Here is a 22,753-nt window from a genome sequence, read left to right on the forward strand (position 1 = left end):
TTCTAAATGTCAAATTCAGTGAAACTGCTTCTTAATGGTTGCCTCTTGGTGGGTGGGTTTACGAGATGGTTTTGATGTTCTTTATGACCATTCATGTTTCCTGGTTTTCCTGTAATAAGCATGTGTTACCTTTATAATTGGGAAGAACATGAAAGGAATTTATTTAACAGTGTGCACAGTATGAAGCCATTTGTAAAGAAGAATGTGCATGTGAGATTATATGTCCAAATGTTAATAGCACTCATCCTGTCTGGGAATATGAGCAATTTTTCTGTTTTTCCTAGTGCTTTGTATTTTTCCTCCCCACCCCCCAAGAATACACATTACTTCTGTAATCAGAAACAAAAACAAAAACAAAAAAACCCCTATTCTTTAAAAAACCATCATGCAGGGGCGCCTGGGTGGCTCAGTCGGTTAAGCGTCTGACTTCGGTTCAAGTCATGATCTTGCAGTTCATGAGTTTCAACCCCTCAGTGGGCTCCATGCAGACAGCTCAGAGCCTGGAAACTACTTCAGATTCTGTGTCTCCCCCTCTGCCCCTTCCCCGCTTGCACTCTGTCTCTCTCTTTCAAAAATAAACACTAAAAATAATGTCATGCATCCTTCTTTTCAGTTGTACTGTGAGGGTGAGGAAATCAGGCTTTCGGTTCTGCCTGGAAAGTACCTAGCTTAGTGACTCGAGGCAAGATTCAGCTAGTGCAATGACCCCTTTCCATGGCTTTAAAGAGAGGTCATGATATTAGTGCAGCCTCCACACATACCCCTCCCCCCCCCGCCCACCATCAGTGTCAGTCCCAATGAGCTGATGCCTGTGGGGCACTTGGGAGGAAGGTGCTGAGCTGGGTGCCATTGCTAATCCTGCTGTTCCATAGATACTGTGTTCAGTATTGCTAAGGGAACATGTCATAATTTGAAGACACGTTATTTTTATCTTGAGGGAAATGGCGAAATCAGTGATTAAATCAATCTTGTGTACTTTGTGCACTTCTTGCACCGGCTGATGTCATGTCAGGGTGGAAAGCGGAGGAGGTTCGTCCCTCTGTGCCTGGGCATGCTGCTGCCATCCAGGGTCAGGCCAGAGGGATCTGGCCCAGAGCCCGTGGGGGTGCGGGAGGCCAGGGTGCCGCCAGCTCTGGGACAGGGCTGCCCCCTCCCCCCCCACCCCTCCATTAGCCAGGCAAGCCCAGCTTGAACAAGGATCCCAGGAAAGCCTCAGAAGCTGCCCCTCTGAGTCTTGTCCACTGCTGTCACAAAGGCAGACAGTCAGACCTCTGACCAGCGAAGCCTGACTCTTGTCTGCATGTTGACAGAAAATCTATGGCTGAGGAAGACGGCTCCATCAGGAGACAGAGAACTCAAACATTGTTCTCGTCCAGTTAAAAGTCATGTGATTATCAGTGTTCAGTCATATAGCTTTACGGCCACAATGATTCACACAGATTCTCTATAAGGAAGAACAATGACATGGAAGGAATAGCTTATACCTCAGCCTGTTCAAATAGAAGAGATTTCATATATATGATCAGAAAGATTTTATTTCTTTGAATTTGAAGTTTTACTAAGTATTTAAAAATATATTCTCTTGGGGTGCCTGGGTGGCTCAGTTGGTTAAGCCTCTGACTTTTGGTTTGGGCACAGGTCATGATCTTGTGGTTCGTGGGTTCAAGGCCTGCATCAGGCTCTGTACTGGAGGTGTGGAGCCTGCTTTGGATTCCCCCTCTTTCCCTCTCTCTCTGCTTCTCCCTTGCTCATGCTCTCTCTTTCTGTCTCTAAATAAATAAGTAAACTTAAAAAATATATTCTCTTGATATTTCTCTCCTTCTGTCGCCCAGGGATGTAAATAGGAATTACTTAGTCTGGGAAGTTAACTGATTTCCAGTTTCTTCTGGGGCTAAGCACTAGTGAAAAAGAGGAACACTACTTTCAAAAGCTTATATTTTGATGCCCCTTTTGTTAAGACTTCTTTATTGTTAAATGGTTGGTGGAACTAAGGGTCCTTCAATCACTTTTCTGTAATATACCTGGCTTATTATTCCATATGCCTAAAAAATACAAGCGTTTCCCGCACTTTCCAAGAAATTTTAGAAATTGTCTTATGGTCAGAAAAGACAAACAAAGCTTATGCTTATGAATATTAAAACAGAGTGTTGAAGGGGCACCTGGGTGGCTTAGTCGGTTGAGCGTCCGACTTTCGCTTGGGTCATGATCTCACGGTTCGTGGGTTCGAGCCCCATGTCGGGCTCTGTGCTGACTGCAGCTCAGAGCCTGGAGCCTATTTCGGAATCTGTGTCTCCCTCTCTCTCTGACCCTCCCCTGCTCACGCTGTCTCTCTCTCTCTCTCTTAGAAATAAATAAAAATATATAAAAAAAAAAACAGAGTGTTGAAAAGAGCTTGAGGTAATTTGATTGCTCAAATTGAATTGATCACTTACTTTAATTACAATGTTCTCCTTTTAAAAATTAGTGTGACTGAGCAGGACTGCATTTAAGGCAGCCTGGAGAGGTGGCCAGCGCTCTTACTGCTGCAGTACGATATGAATGAGGATGGTCCTATTGGCTCAGGCTCCAAAGCTGAGGGCAGTGGGTGCTAGACCATCAGCAAGCCTTGGTAAGAAGTTGGAATGGGTTTTGCCACCCAGAGCCTATCACCCACCCTCACCTGCAAATAAAAAAGGCAATAGCAATGCTGTAATGTTTGTGAGAGAGGATTCCCCTGCATGGAATATTTACACCCCTCTTCCTACTCAAATCAAATGTGTGATAGGAGCTGCAAAAGGGTTGAAGATATGGGGTGTTGATGACACCCCCCCAAACTAGTTGCTTACATAACTACAGAAATCCAAGATGGCCAGGGATTCAGAAAGAACTCTCAGGGAAGTTTAATAGTGTTGTCTAGAGTTGGCAGGGCACAGAGCCTGCAAAGTCTGAAGGGGAAAGATTGATAGAATTGTCCCCAATGCTAGAGTGAAGAGAGAGGCCAAAGGGACAGCAAATAACACTTCCAACTCTTGCAGGCAGGGGTGGGTGTCACCCTGTCCTCTGTGGGTCAGAGAGGACATGTCAGATGAAAGCCAGGCTCTGGTTGCCTTGAAAGGACTCCACCCAAAGGGCCTGCCCAAAGGGACTAGACAACCTGGCAGAGACTGACGAGTCAGCTGTCCTTTAGGAGCTAAGGGGGTCTTGAGTGGTCAGAGGTCAGCCAGGGGATATTCCTCTCTTCAGGGAGACGTCTCCAGCAAGGAGGTCTGCAAAACCAACAAAAGTGACATAAGGAAGGAAAGGCCATGGTTTGTCATGTAGTGGGCACCATGACCATATTGCTACCATGCTGGTCAAATACAGCTTTTTGCCTCTCTGCCTCTCCCCCCTCTCCTTGTCCTAGTTCTGGAGTAGTTAGAAGCAGCAGAGTAAGTTGAGGAGAAAGTGTTTTAGGGTAAGTAAGGAACTGGTCAATACCCACCTCCTTCCCTTAATTCAAGTATTTGAGTTCAGGTCAGGCCTGAATGGGGGAGGAGATGAGCTTTGAAAATATATGGGAGATTGAAGTTTTGTGTTAGATGAACTGGACTCTTTACTATTTGAAAATGAGAAATCCTTGATATCTGACTGACTGAAAAAGATAATGGATCTGTCTGAGGTACCACCAAGTGATGAGAAGGAGAGATCCAACAGAGGCAGTGGGTGGGATAAAAACAAATTTGTTCCATTACGGCCAATCCCCTCAATATTTCACTTACCTGAGCAAGGATTCCAGACACAGGTGTCTTTACATACTACAGTTTTGACAACAGTTTTGGAGACATGCAGTCTTGGTACTTAGTATATAAAAATACTCCCTTTATTTCTGTAACACACCTGAGCAGACCTCTATCTTTGATAACCTGATCTTGCCTACCTCTGGAGTTGAAGAGCTCCTCTCTTCCACTCACTCTGCAGAGATAGAGGTCTGATGGGAAGAGCTGTGTAGATAGTCCAGAAAGAAGAATTGAGACTTCAAAAGACAAGTCCTGCGTTGAAACAGAAGATACAGTATGTGTGAAGCCTGACTGGGAAGGTTTCTCTGAAAGGCCAGGTTGAGTTTTGAGACAACCCTTAATGTTTGGTAATTTGGAGCATGGTGATTAGGACACCCATCTTGGAACCTGGCCCTGTCTCCTCTTAAACCATATGACTTCAGGAAAATTATGTAGCCTCTCCGTAGCTCAATTTTCTCCTTTTTGAAATGGGGGTAGTAATAGGTGCCTGCCTCTAGAGTTGTGAGGATTAAGTGAGTTAATATGTGTGAAGTGTTTAGAACAGTGTCTGCCACTGTGGTAAGAGTGTTGGGATGTCAGTCATTGTTGTAGACACCGTGGGGCCCATCAAATCTTTCTGGCCTACTCCAGAATTGCCTGCAATAGTTCATACACACTCATAGCTTCCTGTCCCTTCCTTCTCTTCCTGGGGCTGTTCTCCGGCAGCAGGCGTGAGATCAGTCCAAGCACATGACAGGCTGAAAGGGCCAGGTGTTAATGCCCCAGAAGTGACCTTTAATCAATGAGGGTTGGGACTCGAGGCTAAACATGCCAGCTTCTTTGTGCCTTGGTGAGTGGATTTTGTGTTCCACATAGTCTCTCAGAGGATCAGAGGGATCGAGCCCTAGTTGTCCACAGCAGTGACCCATTCATTCATGCATAATGTATTGGCTTGCCCCCTTTTTCCTTATCGTGTTTCCTAAGATTGTCTCCAAGATAAATGTCTTAAACTCAAATCGTTGTCTTAGTGGGAAGCATTGAAGGAATAAAATAGGACAGCTCTTTGACATGTAAGTCTTCTAGATACTTCAAATTCAATTTTACATATTTTTTCCTATAACCTACACCCCTAGTAGTTGCAGAGCTCACAGTAGGTTGCTTGTTGGATACTTGTTGAAATTTAATGCTGTATCACCTCCATTTTTTGGTATTTCTCTTTGTATCTCCATGAGCTTCTCATTAGAACTGTCCTCCCAGAACTTCAGACGGACAAATAGTTAGCCTTTTCTCAGATATCTCCACTCAGAGGATTCCAGGACTCTGTTTTGTTCACCCCTGCGCTCCCAGAGCCAAATACAATATCTGGCAATAATAGTACTCAATAAAAACTCCGCTGCCTTATCAACCAAAACCCTGCCCTTTGTGTTAAATCAGAGTCTAGCTTGGTGCAAATCAAACCCCATGTAATGAGAAAGCAATAGCAACTAAAAAATAAAGTGAGCACAGTAGCCTCTTATTTATGTGGAGGTGGTCTAGAACTACACTGCCCAGCACAGTAGCCACATGAGGCTATGATTGCACACATGAAATGTGGCTAGTCTGAGAAGTAATGAGCTACAGGTGTGAAGTGCACACCAGAATTTGAAGACTTAGGACCAAAACGAAAAAAAAAAAAAAAGTGAGCTATGACTAATTTTTATATAGATTACATAATCTGAAAAATTTTGAAAGAATTTGAATTATTTGAGTAACATTCAAATACAGTTTGAATAATCTGAGTTATATACCCTCATTTGAAATATTTTGGATATATTGGACTCAATAAAATATACTGAAGTTCATTTTACCTGTTTCTTTTTGCCCTTTCTAATGTGGCTTCTAGAAAATTTAAAATTATGCATGTACTTATGTTACATTTCTATTGGATAGTGCCAGTCCATCCCTAGCTATGATTGCTGTTTCTCAGCTATCTTTCACGGGTGGTAATTTTCTTATTCATTCTCTAACAGGATGTTTTTGGAGGGGTGGACCTGGACCAGAGGCTGGGTACATGAACGCTCAGCATTGCCTGCTACTTGAGGCTGGGATGGGGGTAGCAAGGAAGGAGGAAGACCCTAGAGTCTGAATCCTATTACTAGCCTCATGCATATTCTTCTTGGATCCCAGAGTGGGAGTGCAGTAGTAAAAGCCTTAACGTGTCGGTAACAAATAATCAGAATCCAATACCTTTGTCTTTACTAGAATGTCTCTGCTTTCATTTGGTTGGTAGGTTTCTCATCTATGGAGTATCTGAGTAGTAGAATTTCTTCTTGACTCAGTTGAATGTCAGCTTAAGAATTTAGAATGCAGAGAGGCATACTTGAATGTAGGATATGCATTTTCTAGTCATTGAGCAAATCACTTAACCTTATTAAGCCTCAGTTCCTAACTCAGTAAAATAAGAATAGTGATGCTTGACCATGTATGTCACAGAATTGCTATGAGGAGCAAATTGGAGAGTGGACAGGTTAGATTTCTATGGACCAGACTCCAGAATGAGTCTCTAAAAGGACCCCAGTTTCGGGAGCTGAAGAAACTTTGACTCTAACTGACTAGACATATCCCAGAGGGCATCCAATGGTTAATGGACTATTCTTCCCTTTACTGAATGCCTCAATATAAAGTCTGTGTTAGAATAGGTCAAAAGGGGCGCCTGGGTGGCTCAGTTGGTTAAGCGTCCGACTTCAGCTCAGGTCATGATCTCACAGTTCGTGGGTTTGAGCCCCGCATCAGGCTCTGTGCAGACAGCCAGCTCAGAGCCTGGAGCCTGTTTCAGATTCTGTGTTTCCCTCTCCCTCTGACTCTAACCCTGCTCTCTCTCTCTCTCTCTCAGAAATAAATAAAACATTAAAAAATTAAAATATATCAGTTATAACTTAATTTAAATATATGTCAATATGACATTTAGGTTAGTATGATAATTATCCCTATGGGCTTATTTGTTTTTATAACTATGCACACTTTTCATTCTAGAGAACCCCAAGGAACAAAATGTTATTGGCATCCTCTCCAGAAACAAAGAACAGCTGCATCTGTTTGGGACATTTCCCAGGTTGCTCCTTCCTTCATCTATGAAGGATACTGTTGATCTATCAACCCAGCCTTGAAGAGGGAGCTTGGATTCTCACCAGTTTCCTTCAGCAGCACTCATGCAGCTGCTGGTTATGCCAGGTGGGTACTCTACTGGGTTTTACAACCCCATGGCAGTGGCCTTAGGTGAAGGAAGCTTCACCTGCACTGGTCTTTCCTCTAAAGGACACAGGGGCAACATGGACCTCCAGTGGAGGAAAGTCCTGGAATGCCCCTACTTCTACAAGCACTGATCTCATTCTGACAAATGGCCACCATATATAAAAGGATCAGACTGTTAGCGCTGGAAGAGTCTTCAGAGAGTTGAGTGGTTCTCAACTCTGTCTGCCTGTTAGAATATCCTGAGGAGATTTTGAATAAACCTGATGCCTAGTCAGCCTTGATATTCTGATTTAATTGAATTGGAACAGGGGTCTGGCAGTTGGTGCTTTATCGACTCTCTCCAGGATTGAGAACCACTAACATCAGGACTAAGAACCACTGTCTCAATTCCTCATTCAGATAATTGAAGATAACATGGCTTTGGACTTAGACATCTTTAAATTTTGAATTCTACCTTGTTTACTCATTAATGGAAGCCTGGACAAACTCTTGAAATTCTCAGTTTCCTTTATCACAAATGGGAAAAATAACACAACATTTTGGGAGAAATTAAGTGTGAAGACTTATGTCTGTTATCTGCACTCATTGTAAGTGACTTGAGGATAGGGACCATCTAATAATAAAAATAACATTTAATTGAGCAACTCCCATTTGTCAGACATAGCAAGTACAAAATTTAAATTACCTCACTTAAGACTCACAAAACAACTGTATATAAGTTAAAGAACAATTTCATGCAATGAAGCAGATAAGACAAAGATAAGTTAACTGTGTATGTCCAGGATCTCACAGGCTACAGGAGGCCAGAGTTTGAACTCAGATCTTTCTGACTCCAGAGTTTGTTATCTTAATCAATGCACTGTAATATCTCCCTAGCCTGTACTAAATGTTGTTTCCCTTTCCTCTAGCACAGTGCCTGCCACATGGAAAGTATTCAATAAATATTCAATAAATGGGTACAAATTAAAATATGCAAATGAATGAGTGAAGTACCTAACTCATGGTAGATAATCAGTTAATGTTATGACTCTGTCCATCAGTTTTCTCTGCTAACACTATCAGATAAAAAGGTTTTACCTTCAACAAAAACTATAAGCAATAAGAAAAATTATAATGTGCCTTCTATTATTGCTATGACAAAATGAGAAAGTAGACTAGCAACAGATCAATAATATTCTTTCATATACTATTAAGCAGGATATGATTTTCACTTGGAGCATGTTGATAGCTCCAGATCAGAAAAGCAAATACCAATTCATGCGAGTTTCAGAGTCCCATCAATCTTCCAAATTGTTATTTGGACACTAGCTGTCAGCATATTTTATGTATTTCCTACATGTATTCTGAACACAGCTGTGCTAAAACTCTGAGGGCTTCTTTTAACACATGAGAGCAGCTTGGAATAGTAGGAAATGCGTGATATGTGGAGTCAGCAAGCCTGAGTTCAGGTTTTGGCTGTCCACTTACCAGCTGGAAAGCTTTAAGCCCAAGCATCTCAAATGAAATATTCATGCCCTAGGGTTTTGGGACATTATGCTAGAAGGTCTCAGAGATACAGGATAAACACATGCATTCATTCATTTATTAAGCAAATATTTATTGAATGCCAGGCATTGTATTTTAAGTAAAACAAACAAGACAGATAACGTCCCCATTCTCACGAAGCCTTAGATTCTACAGAAAGACATCATTTCAGATACAGATTAATTTTATTTTTAAAAAAAAGATAACATGAAGTTATTTTTTAAAAGCCTGGTAACAAATTTATTTTAAAAGGCTTGGTAATGGATTATTATTAGTTGCCTACCCAGAATCCACTTTCCCCTTTCTAATGGCATACTGTTTTCAATTAGATGTCTACTATTGCCACACACCACCCATGGGATGGGCACTGGTTGGCTTAGGCCAAGTATATTAAACTCCCATTGGTTTAGAGGTGGCCATGTAATCTAAACAGTCCAATCAGCATTAATCTTGGGGCTCTGGCATGCAGTCATGGCATCAAAGTTGTTTTAATTGTTTTTCCTCTCAGAACCAGAGGATGAAGATGGAAAGACAAGAACTGCTGGGGCCATTTTGCTGCTAGGATGGAAAGAGTTTCAGGAGGAAGCTAACATGAAGAGAAGTGTGCAGCTAAGTGGATTCCACTCTGAGGTGAGTTGACTCTGAGGTTTGCCTCATTGCTGAACTTCAATTTATAAAAGCTAATGGATTCCTTCATTGCTTAAGCTGATTTGAACAAAGTCTTCTGTTTCTTGCACCAGAGAATTCATAACTGATACAGAAATTTGGTTCCAGGAGTGGGTATAGTAAAATACAAACCCTAAAATGTGGATTTGGCAGAGCAGAGGTGATGAGGTAAACAACAGTAGCCTGTTGGGAGTCAGGCCTGAGCTACAAGGCACATAAGAGGAAATAGTAGGAAATATCTAGGGTTTTGATGACAGAAAGGTTCTACAATAAAGAAAAATCTTACAGGTCACCTGAGTGGTTCAGTTGGGTGAGAGTCTGACTCTTGATTTTGGCTCAGGTCATGATCCCAGGGTCGTGGGATTGAGCCTGGTATTGGCTCTGTGCTTAGCATGGAGCATACTTAAGATTCTCTCTCCCTCTCTCTCTTTGTCTCTTCCTCCCGCTACCCCTCTTCCCTGCTTGTGTGCACGCTCTTTCTCTCTATCTCAAAAAAAAAAAAGAAAGAAAGAAAAAGAAAAGAAAAAAGAAGTGAAGAAAGGAAGAATAAAGAAACGATCTTAAGATGAAGTGACCCATCTGAAGGCAGAGAAGGAAGGGTATATGGTTTTGCTTAGGAAGTCCCATTTTGGGTATGGATTGCAATCAGGGTGGCTGGAATCTAGCAGTGGTGCAAAGTCCACATACTCTACTCCAAGTGAAGTAAAGACAGGAGGTAAGACGAGGGCAAAAGACAAGCCTGACCCTTTAGACCACTCCCCAAAACTTCCTACTAAACAGTCCTCACTTGTCAAGGCACATAAGAGCGGCTGTGATAGAACCCGAGGCCAGGGCACAAATCATTCCACAACAAGTTATTGTCAGAAACTGTCCAGAAGCAGAAGCCAAGCCAAAAGTAGCAGCCATTACACTAAGGCTTTAGGGGATGGTCATACAACAAAGGCCTACTGTTAGACAATATAAAGTCCTAGACTCAAGTACAATGGCCAGATACAGACTGTCTGTCTGTGGTTCTTAGCCCATGTCAAAATATCTTGATGATAACTAAGTTTGTAAAGGAGTTATATTGCCAAAGAAATCCCAATCCTGGACAACCACAGTCCATGACTGTTCAACTCCTATGGCAGTCTCAGACTCTTTGAAGTCACACGCAGAAAAGGGGATGCTAAAATGATGTAGCTCCTAGAAAGGGAAACATCTGTAGATATTGTCAATAAACAAAAAGGCTCCAAGAGAAGAAAACCAGAGGCTTCCAAATTGATTAAACTAGTCCTTCACTGTCAGAGCAGTTTCAAACAATGAGGCTGAGAAGAAGGCGGCGAATCCTTGGTACAGCCTTTCTAAGCCAGAGTTCTGAGATTCACCCTGATTAGATAATTTAAGTCATATTCACCCCCAAGTCACATAGCCACCCCAGGAGAATTTTATCTTATGTGTATTATTGTCCAGGATGTGTCTGTGTTCATGTGTGTGTAGGTTTTCCCAATTCTCCTCTTTTAGAATCGAGATTTCTTCCATTGTGGTCATCCCTGGTCTTTCTCTACTGTGATGTATTGGATGTGATGATTGATAAATTTGTCTTATGCATGATTTCACCAACCATGAAGAGCTACATCCAGACTGAAAGAAGTCCTGGACTTGGAACTAGATGCAGCAATGAATGAAAATTGGGCTGTCTATTTTGGAGGATGGAATGATTATACTTTATATAGATATGGATGGACACTTTTAAAAATACACGTGTGGGAAGATAGATATATATAGATGTTGTGTAGTAAAAAGGGTAGACTGTTTAAAACCACTTAATGTGTAAACTAGGATTGAGCAAATAATTTAAAATGGTATGTAAAATGAGAGCCAGGCTTCTGACGTCCGAGGAAGCAGTTATAAATAAGGAAAAAGGGGAGGCTGGAATGAACTTGGTGATGTTGGATCTAAATTGGAGGTTATCAACATGAACTTGTGACTTTTAATAAGTAGATGCATATGGCAGTAGATGGAGATATCTATCTGCAGAGAAAGCCTAGAAGCCATGACTCCCAGTACCAATGGGCACACTAATCATCCAGATCTTGGTTTCTGAGCACGATTCTCCAATGGAATCACTAGGGTTCCTTGGAGAAACGGCTGACTCTAGGTCTGAGGCAGAGAAAATGCAGGATGGACCTACAATGTCTTGTGCTACCAGAAGAAAGGAAGTACTAAAAAAGAAATAATGGGGATATGTCAAAAGGATGTAGGAGCCTACTTGTAGGGGTCCTTAATGATCAAGTCTGGACAACGTGAACAACAAAATAAATAATGCTAATAATAGATTATAACCCACAGAATAAAATGAGAATCCACAAACTATACTGATATGTACAAACAAATGAGAGAGAAGAAAAGTAAAGTAGAATTCCACTAATAAACATAGAAGGAGTAATGAAATTAGAAAATCATCATTTGGCAAACACCACAGTAGTAATTGTTTCAGACAGAACTCATGAATAAGTGCTAACATTAGTAGACAGAAGTATGACAAATAGGATATTTACATAATCTCAAAGTATCTTCCCAAAAGCTTGTGATTAATTCCAATGGGGAAAATAGTAACATCATAATAGAGAAACATGGCAAGCCCCAGCTTCATTTAGTGATTTAGTTTTCCTTACTGTAATGGTCCAAGTCACCATCATATGTCTCTGATTAGAACACATTCAGATAGATACATCATCACTCTGTGTTATTTGTTCCAAAAATGTATAAACTGAATTTAAATCATGAGCAAACGTCAGACGAATCCAAAGTGAGGGCCATTCTACAAAATAACTGACCAGCACTCTTTAAAAACATCACGATCATAAAAGACAATGAAAGACAAAGAGAAACTATGCCAGATTAAAGGAAACCAAGGAGACACAATAATCAAATGCAAAGTGTGATCCTGGATGAGGTCTTGAACCAGAAAAAAGAAAAAAGAAAGAAAAAAAGAAAAGAAAAGAAAAAGAAAAGAAAAGAAAAGAAAAGAAAAGAAAAGAAAAGAAAAAAGAAAAGAAAAGAGACATTAGTGGAACAGTTGGTACTATTCCAATAAGGTCTGTAGATAAGTAACAGTATTGTAGTCAGCTTGCTGATATTGATCTTTGTACAGTAGCTATATTGGATATTAACATCTGGAGAACTTGTGTAAAGAGTCCACAGGAAGTCTTTGTACTAAACTTGTAACATACTTGCACGTGAAGTCACTTCAAAATGAAAAGTTTAACACTTTTTAAATTACATTTTAAAATTTGAAAAGAATCCTCAGCCTTTAAAATGTTTCCATGGCCCCTACTTCTTTAAAATCTTTCCTGACCTCTCAACTATCATAATTCCATACTGTGTTCATGTGTATATGCTAATAGTTTCTGTTATGACTCAGAGGTCCATAGACTGGCGGCCTTGTCAGCTAAATTGGGCTTCAATCCTTTTAGGTTTGGCTGGCAGAAAAGTCTTCCCATCCCTGAAAATTTGATTTGTCAGAGCTCCTAACTACTCTTTATTATCTCAGACATCAGGCTGGCTCTATTCATTTATTCATTTAGATTCTATTTTTTTTTAAGTAATAGTAGTTTGAACATTTCTACCAAAATCTTGAAATCTTGTGTAACGATTTAAGCAAAAATATATTTTCATAGATAACTTGACTTCAGGCTCGGTTCGAATAATCACGTTTGCTGATTCACTGGGTCTGAGTTAATGTTCGCCTGACTTTTATTACATCATGAAAATAAATGCTATTTCATTTTTGACTCAGAAATAGCCATTAGTCACCAAATTCTGAACCCTGCTCTTTGAGTTTAATAGCAGTTTAGATCCATCGCCAACTATATGAAAATGAGGAGGATCAGAGAGATTCTGCATTTATTACTCATTTCTCAGAAACCTGATGGGCTCTTGGTTTAGAGATTACATCATCTCTTCCAGTCTTCTTCCACTGCATAATCCAATCACCTGGGAAGTTTTTAAAATACTAATGCCTAGATGTTACTCTCAGAGATTCAGACTGAATTTTTGTGCAGTAGGACGTAGACTTTCTTTTTCTTTCTTTTTTTCCCCTGGGCTTCCCAAATGATTCTAATGTCTGGAGAACAACTAGTTGTCAACCACAGATCTTGTTTTGAGAACCACCAATCTTCCTTGGTTATGTTCGAGGTGATGGAGGACCTGTTGTCCCAGGGAAAGGGTCAGAACTTTGGTAACTTGACAAAGCTTACCCCTTTCATACTCCTTCATATGTAGGGCAGCTCTCTGAGAAGAAAGTATACATTAATGTTTCCTGGGGAGCCTGGTAAGCGTGAAGATTCCAGGGTCACACCCTCACATATTCTGATTCAGTGTTTACTGTACACCACACTAATTAGCTGTCAGCTGTTCCACTGAAAGAAGACCTATAGCTCTCTGGGTTCAAAGCTTTATTTCTGAATTACTTGTTCTGGCCCATTCACTCATCCCACTACTTTGCTTCTTAATCCCACAAACTTCCAAACGTATTGCTCATCCTCCAATTTTCATCTTCACTTTCCCATTAGACTTAACTTGTGGCATTTTTGTCTTCTTGGCTCCTCATTGACCATGGTACAGCCTCCCTCTGTGAATCTGCATTAGTTTGTCTTGGGGAACTGGCTGCACACCTAAGCCCGTTCTTCCCAGAGATTTCTCTGCCTCAAAGTCACCTCTCTCATTGTCCATATGCGAGATTTGCCCCTATTTGAGTCTTGCTATATTTGCTGGTTAAAAAGCCACCTTAAAACTTGATGGCTTAACACCACAACCATAATTCTATAGGCTAGCTGGATGTTTCTTTGAGTCTGTACCAGCTGGGCTGGAGTGAGACTCACTCTCATCTTCGAGACCTCACCAGGAATGGATGGGACAGCTTGGGGCCTCTCTCCACATGATCGTTCATTCTCCACTAGGTCTCTGGGCTTCTCTATATGGTAGTGGAAAGCCTCCATGGAAAAAGCAAGAAAGGGCAAGCCCCAATAAGCAAGTATTTCTTCAAGCTTCTGCTTGCATTACATCTGTTTATGTTCCGTAGACCAAAGTAAGTCACATGGCCAAGCCCAGAGTCCACGTGGGAAGTGGCTACCTAAGGGCATGAATCACTGGTGCCCACTACTCCAAAAGCAGACCACAACCTTTTTCCTAATTTCAATTATTCATTCTCCTGTCATGTGCAAAATATACTCCCTCCCTCCAAGCACCCCTACACATCTCATTTCCCTGTAGCATTAGGCTCCAAGTCCTGAGTCCTGTGATTTCTATCAAGTCCAAATGAAGATGAATTCCTTGGCGGTGGTGCCTTTGGATTCAGAAACCTGTAAGTGGAGGAAACAGATTATATGCTCTGCAAACATGCAACAAACAGTGAAAGATAGGGCCAGGACGATTGCAGTAAATGCTTCCATTCAAAACGGGAATTAAGAGAAGATACATAGCAGGCCCTGATTTACAAGAATTCTGGAATCCTGGGGCGCCTGGGTGGCTTAGTCGGTTAAGCGTCCGACTTTCGCTTAGGTCATGATCTCGCGGTTCGTGGGTTCGAGCCCCACGTCGGGCTCTGTGCTGACTGCCAGCTCAGAGCCTGGAGCCTGTTTCACAGTCTGTGTCTCCCTCTCTCTCTGACCCTCCCCTGTTCACACTGTCTCTCTCTCTCTCCTAGAAATAAATAAAAATATTAAAAAAAAAAAAAAGAATTCTGGAATCCTGCCAGGCACATGTTGCCAGGTCTTTGTGTTCTGAGAGCAGGACCCAGTCCTGTCCCTGGGAGTAGCTTCCTAATCCATTATTCTCCATCACTCTTGGTGTCTCCATCCTGGATCTTGGCTTCGCCTTCCTCTTTTGCTTAAGAAATAGTCTGTGTTGGCTTCTGAGTAGCTTTCTGAGACAGCTTCTTACTTTTAAACAAAACAAAACAAAACAAAAAGTTAGGGACCCAGAGGCCATTTTGCTGTTTGTGAAATTTCAGCTCCCTTTACTCCCAAGCTGGCTGTGTATTTTGGGTTGTTGTAGTTTGTTTGCTTTTAATTAAGAGTTTATTTTTTTAGAATACTTTTGGGTTCACAGCAAAATTGAAGGGAAAGTACAGGAATTTTTCATCAACCTCCTCCCCCCCACATGCACAGCCCTTCCATTATCAACATCCCCCACCAGAATAGTACATTTGTTACTATCGACGAACCTGTACCGACACATCATAATCATCCAAAGTCCATTGTTTACAATAAGGTTCAGTCTTGATGTTGCACTTTCTCTGCTTTGGGACAAATGTATAATGATACATACCATCGTTACAGCATCAGACAGAGTATTTTCAGCTCCCTAAAAAATCTCTGTGTTTCACCCATTCATCCTCACCAAACCCTGGCAACCACCGATCTGTTTATTGTCATCTTAGATTTTCCAGAATGTATCTTCTCTTTTTTCAGTACAACTCTCTTTTAGATGCTTACGTGTTCTATTATTGTCACTTCAGTTGACCCCATGCTCCAAAACCACATCCATAAATTCTTTTTGGGACTGGCGTCTCTCTTTTTTGGGCATGTCTGGCTGCCATGAAGCGATCCCATTAAGGTTCTTAGAAGTTCTTTTGTCTACCTGAGATGTTCCACTGGAAACCACATCGTAAAACCCAAAACTCAAAATTCAAGAACAAGTAAGTTTAAGAAACAAAGCAAAACAAGACAAAAAAGGGAATGGGAAGGGATTGTTGCTGCAAGGGTAGTGGCATAGAAAAAGACCAGGAATTTGCAAGGAACAGATCTGGGACACTAAGTACTCACTGGATGCTATGTAAATGAGTTGAACCTGATTAAAGGCACATGACTGGGCCAACAGTTGAAATTTGGCAGCTGTTGTCCTAACGTTTATTCAGTTTCCTAAAGTATTTTTTTTTTTTTTACTTAAGATATCATACAGGTATGTTTGCAGGTTATTTCATAGACTTGTGTCACATATTATAAAAATTTTTGCTTAACGTTTATTTTTGAGAGACAGAGAGAGACAGAGAATGAGGAGGGGAGGGGCAGAGAGAGAGACACACAAAGCAGGCTCCAGGCTCTGAGCTGTCAGCACAGAGCCTGACACAGGGCTTGAACTCACGAACCGCAAGATCATGACCTGAGCCAAAATCGGATGCTTAACTGACTGAGCCACCCAGGCGTCCCTGTCATAAATTATTTTAAATGGCTGGGTGGTTCTCCATCAAATTAATATGTCGTCCTTTATATGTCATTCCCCTATAACATCTTATTTGAGCAGTTTGGGCTATCTGCTGTTAAAATAGCTCTGCTGTCATCATTTTTAGACATTTTTACCTTTAACAATTTTTTTAAGTTTATTTATTTATTTTGAGAAAGAGAGAATGTGAGCAGGGTAGGGGCAGAGAGAGAGAGAGAGAGACAGGAGAGAGAGAATCCCAAGCAGGCTCTGCACTGTCAACACAGAGCCCAGTGTGGGACTCAAACTCACAAACTGTGAGATCATAACCTGTGCCAAAATCAAGTTGGAGGCTTAACCAACTGAGCCACCCAGGCACCCCTATATATTTTTACTTTTGAGTTCATTGAGTAAGATGCATTTTCCAACCTTTTAGGAATTGGACCACTGGGTAGTGGTATAAAAATATATCTGAAGTGGCCAGTGTTTGCTAGAAGAATTGTACCAATTTATGACACTGTCATCAACTCACCTATTTCTCTGTAGACATCTTATCATTGAGTTTTATCAGTTTTGTTTTGTTTTCTTTTTTTTTTTTTTTAGAATTTAGCAGACAAAATGGCATCTCATGGTTTTAATTTCCATTTCTTTAACTTCTGAGTAGACAAGCATCTTTCCTTTCGTTAAATTACTGGAACTAATCTGTGTTTGTGTGTGATGTCTGCTCAATTGTAGAGGGTAAAATTAACATTAGGTTTGGCTGCAAATGACAAAAACAAAAACTTTGAACAATACAAAATTTAACAGTGGGTTTTCTCTTTCCCACATAACAGAAGACTGGGGGTGGACCAGTGCTGACTGGTGCTCCAAGCTGTCAGGGACCCAGGCTCAGTAGATCTTACTGCTCTACATTCCTCAGGTGAGCTCTGACCACATGATTTGCATTCCCATTGCAATACATTCCCGTTGGCAGGAAGGAGATGGGGATGGGGTGGGATAAGCCACTTCCCTTGAAGGACATTTTCTAGAAGGTTCACACCACTTCTGTTTATATCGCATTGGTCAGCACTTAGTCTTATTTCTAGGGAAAACAAATATCCTGTTTTGGGGGAATCAAGGTTTATAAATCCGGTGAACACAGTTTGCTCAAAAATTTATCAAGTGTTTATTTATACAATCAGCTTTCATGTTCTTCTAGTTGGTAAACAAACTATACAGCACTCGGATAAGAACATTTAGAACTTAGTAATATGATGTTTTGTTTTGTTGAGTTGTTTTGATTCCAAAGATCTACTTGATAGATAGTGCAGAGTTATCAAAGAATATATTCCTCGAAATTGTTTGCATGTGGCTTGAAACTGTATGTCAGGGATACGTTAAGTGTATGATAAATTGGAGGATGGTGTCTGGTAATCAAGATGTAACCATCTGTTTCATAAAAGGGGGTTATGCACTCATTTATTCACAAATCTGTAATATGTATCAAGGGCCTGCTATGTACAAGGCGCTATGTCAGGCAATGTGGGGTCAGATCTACGGGAAACAGGATGAATCAGACCAGGATTCTGCTCTCAAGAAGCTTTTCACCTTGTAGGTGAAACACACACACATAAGTGTAACTTTGCGGTTTTCTTTTTGTTTTGAGTGAGAGAGAGGGAGAAAGAAAGACAGTGTGAGACGGGCAGAGGGAGAGGGAGAAAGAGAATCTTAAGTAAGCTCCACGCAGCATGGAGCCCAATGCAGGGCTCAATCTCATGACCATGAGATCATGACCTGAGTGTAGATCAAGAGTCAGACACTTAACCCACTGAGCCACCCAGGCGCCCTACATGTAACATTTTAATTATCCCATTACCTGTTGGAATATAGAAGCAAGCCCATTAACAGAAAGAAAACTTTGCTATGGGTTTATCAAGTACCAACAGGCAACAGTAGAGTGGCTCAAAGTAGCCCTTGGCTTTGCCCTGGGGATAACTGTCAGTTTGTGACCGGTTACCTCACATGGGGCTCAGGAATAGTCCTGCCCTCTTTCTGGGTTCCTCTTCCAGAGTCTTCCTTGCTTTTTCTCCCTCTACCCTCCTTCTGTGCCCTTCTATTTTGGTTACTGCTTGTACTGAGGCATAGGCATGGAAAAGAATATTTCCTGGTCTAGCTTCAGAGTATATCATTCATTCATTCAACAACCATCTGACCAAATATTTAAAAAAAAAAAATCTTTAACTTCTTTTGCCAATATGGACTAATATCATTACCCCAGTGTGTTATTATGTTAATAGAGATTCTGCCTTTTTCTTAGCTTTATCAAGAATCATCTACATTATCTGCTTTTTAAATTATTTTTAAAAGTTTATTTATTTTTGAGAGAGAGAGAGAGGCAGACTGCAAGTAGGGGAGGGGCAGAAAGAGAGGGAGAGACAGAATCGAAGCAAGCTCCAGGCTCTGAGCTGTCAGCACAGAGCCCGACGTGGGACTTGAACCCACAGACTGCAGGGTCATGACCTGAGTTGAAGTTGGATGCTTAACCGACTGAGCCACCCAGGCGCCCCTACATTATCTACTTTTATATTTTACCTTGATATGAAACAGAGCTCTAAGGAGAGAGTTTCATTGGGAAGAAACCTGTCCTCCCATGGGGGAAGCAATGGGGTCATAAGGAAGAGCAGAAAGTAAGGTAGGAAGAGATGTCAAGATCAAGAGAACAGTATAAACCTACGTAGGATGATAAGCATCCTCAGGGTAAGGGTGGAATTTGCATGGGGGTCTAGGGCTGAAATTTGGGAGGTTTTGATATGTCTCTTGTTAGATGCTACCCATCATGTTAATTATTGTGTGCTTTGGCTCTTACCCTTTGAGAAGGGGGAGAAGTGAAAGGTATGAAAGGTGGGAGAGAATTGTTGAGGGCCTGGGCTAGGAAGCTGAAAGGCAGTGTGCAGTCAAGAGCAAGTATGACCTTGGAATCAGGTAAAAGGAACACCTGAGTTCACATTTCCTGTCTGTCAGGTACTGACTGTGTGGGTTTGGGCAAACTACTTATTTCTCATGTGGAAAATGAAGATAATAGTACTGACATCGCACCTAATACACAGTAATGTCTTGCTTCTCCCCAGAAGTCACTAAACATTTTAAGTGTAGCACGCTGTAATATGTATGGCCAATGGCCTTAGTAAGCAGGCTGTACAGTGCAACTGGACAAAATTCTAAATGGATGAGTTCTTTTATGGCTGCAAAAGTATTCAATAGATCACTTATCTGGATTCAGGGATCCACTTCCAGAAAGTTCTTGACACATCTTGAGTTGTCAGGCTGAGGCTGGAGGAAGGAGAAACCCCTGGATTTCTGAGTCCAGGAAACCGCGGGGAGGCAGGTGCTTGGGCGTTCCTCTCTTCGGGTTACCACCGAGGGAGGCCCCTCAGCCTAAAAATACCTGCCAGGGAGCTGGCAGAGGGAAGAAACCATGTGGGAGGCGCTCTGGGAGGGGTTTCAGAAAGAAGATGACAGGATGCCCAGGAAACTCTGTTTTGCTTAGAGATAGGGCCGTAAGCTACTTCCTTTCCCTCTCCCTTCATCCAGGAAAATAGAACTCAAAATTCGGAGTCACCACCTTCCTCCTGCCCTGGTTCTCAGTCCTGTTCTTCTGCTCTGCCGTGGCTCTCCTCCAGTGGCAGGAACGGTGCAGGGAGAAGAGGGACAGTGGGGACACCAATCGGGTTCTTAGGCTCTAAGTTCAGCCGCTCACTCGCTGAGGTATCGAGCACCCTCTGAATCTGCGCTTAGATCACGGCCACGTCTCAGAAACCCCATCTTCCCCTCCTATGTCACTGCCTCCAGAAACTGGGCTTCTGAGAGCCCTCTGATCTAGGGGCCCACGGGTGATGCTGCCCAACAAATTGAGTTTATATTTGCATTTCTGGTGGGTGCCTTAGGCACTTGCAGCTTACTGTGTCTAGAAACGTCGAGATACTGCAGAGTGTCCCGGATGTGGGGAAGGAGAAGGGAAGAGCACAGGACTAAGAAGATAGGCACATCCTCACGTCACCCACCAGAGGCAAGGCCTTTAGAAATCACCTACCTGTGGATTGCAAACTAGTGTCTCAGCTCATCAGCAGGTACCTTTTACTGTGCAACAACAGTCAGAAACCAAGACCCCAAGTCCCTGGGAGTGGACACTGTGTCTGGAAGATTGAGGGAAGGGAGGGAAGAAGAAACGAGCAACTGGAACTTGCAGGAGAACATCCTGCTGGCTTGCCGAAATGGGGGCTTTAGAGCTTTGGCTCAAATGAAATGGATAACGGGGCGGGTGCAGTCACGGAAGGTGAGGACAGAGTGTTCCAAAACAACCCCCATTAGGAGCACTCCAAGTTCCATCAAGGAGTACACAGTTGTGGGTAATTTCAGTGGAATCAATTTCCAGATCCTAGTTTCCCTAAGACTGATCCCCTTGGGGGTGCATTCTAGGTGTCAGGCTGGCTCCCTCCCCACAACCCCCCTTTTGAGGAGGCCCCCAGGGGACCTCTCTCTCGCATGCTGCATCTTGCTAGGTGGAGACCCACCGGTTCGCCAAGTAAAGGGTGAGCTTGAAATATTGGTGTCCGAGTCTCTAGTACATAATGGAGACTGATTTCAAGTAGAAGGAGGTAAAAGATGAGGATTATAGCTTCAAGTTAAAGTAAATTATATTAGGTATTTTCTTTTTTTATTTAATTTATTTTTTAAATAGTTTATTGTCAAGTTGGTTTCCATGTAACACCAGTGTTCATCGCCACAAGTGCCCTCCTCCATGCCCATCACCCTCCCCTCCCCCCTGACACCTATCAGTCCTCAGTTTGTTCTCCACATTCAAGAGTCTCTCATGGTTTGCCTCTCTCCCTTTCCCCCACCATTTCCCCCCTTCTTCTCCCCCATGGTCCTCCGTTAAGTTCTTCCTAATCCTCCCATACATGCAAACATATGCTATTTGTCCTTCTCTGCCTGACTTATTTCGCTCAGCATAACACCCTCAAGTTCTATCTATGTTGCTACACATGGCCAGATTTCATTCTTTCTCATTGCCATTGTACTAATATGCATTTTTAATTTGAGTACATGTCTGGTTATTTCAGCTTTTCTGTATATTTAGTGGCCTGATTAATAACTTCTTTTCTGTTTGCTGGTAAATTCCACAAAATTTTCCTTCCAGCAATAAGCAATATCCATCCAAAATACAAAAACTAATCTTTAAGAAAAGATGAGTTCCTTTTTTTATGCTTGATGATTCTTTAAAAGCTGTATATTATGGTTATTTTATTTTACCCAATTATTTACTAATATAAATTGTAATAATAAATCAATCTATAATATTGATTAACATGTAGCTCTTATGGTGACAGGAAATTTTAACTCTTTCAATGTTGAATTAATAATAAATATAACAAATCCTCAATCTAGGAAATTTTAATATGTAATATTTTGACTTATGTATATGTTTTATAACCAAGGATTATGGTATGGTGACCAATATAAGATTTCCAGGCTTAAAAGCTTATCGTTTTGTTGTGTGGGTCACATAGATGGAAATGTGAGTGCAAGGAGGCATCATAAATGATGGAAAGTTTACAGCTGTTAAAAAGATCTTGTTCATGTGGCTTTTCAATAGATGAAAGTGGGTAGTCAATACATTTAATCCAGTGATTTGACACTTTTAAAAGTCAATGTGCCCGAAGTTACAAATTTCTTAATAACTTAAACTTGAGATTCAAATTTTGTGTGTGATTTTTTTAAATGTCTGAGGAGAAGAGGGGCACCTGGGTGGCTCAGTCGATTAGGCATCCGACTTCAGCTCAAGTCATGAGTTCGTGGTTCATGAGTTCAGAGCCCTGCTCAGGGTTTGTGCTGACAGCTCAGGGCCTGGAGCCTGCTTGGTATTCTCTCTCTCTCTCTCTCTCTCTCTCTTTCTCTCTCTCTGTCTCTCTCTCCCCTCTCCTACTCATTTTGCCTCTCTCTCCTCTCAGAAATAAATGTTTAAAAACAATTTTTAAATAAATAAATAATGTCTGAGGAGGATACATAGTTTTCCCAAAAATGTTAGGAGATCACAGAACAAAGCATTTTGTAGCTCTCTTCCCTTCACGGCGGCAGATGAACCCAGAAATGGAAGGCGTGGAGGGGAAGCCAGCCCCCTTCACGGTTTTGTCTGCAGGTGGGGTTGTGCCCCTCCTCACTTGTGGGCTTCCTCTGTCATGTTGTCGGTGTCTTGACCGGCTCCCCAAGGGAATGTGAAGCAGATGGACCCTGAGCAGGAGCACTTGACCCTCCAGCGCACTTGCGCAGATGCGCTCGGGCGCTACCAGGGACCGAACTTGTGTACCCCACTGGGGTGTGCCGTGCATTCATTCTGCACTGGTCACAACACGACAACAGAGACCAGTGGTGCGGGCAGG

Source organism: Crocuta crocuta, unplaced genomic scaffold (genome assembly GCF_008692635.1).
Source record: "Crocuta crocuta isolate KB4526 unplaced genomic scaffold, BGI_CrCroc_1.0 scaffold4, whole genome shotgun sequence".
NCBI lineage: Eukaryota > Metazoa > Chordata > Mammalia > Carnivora > Hyaenidae > Crocuta > Crocuta crocuta.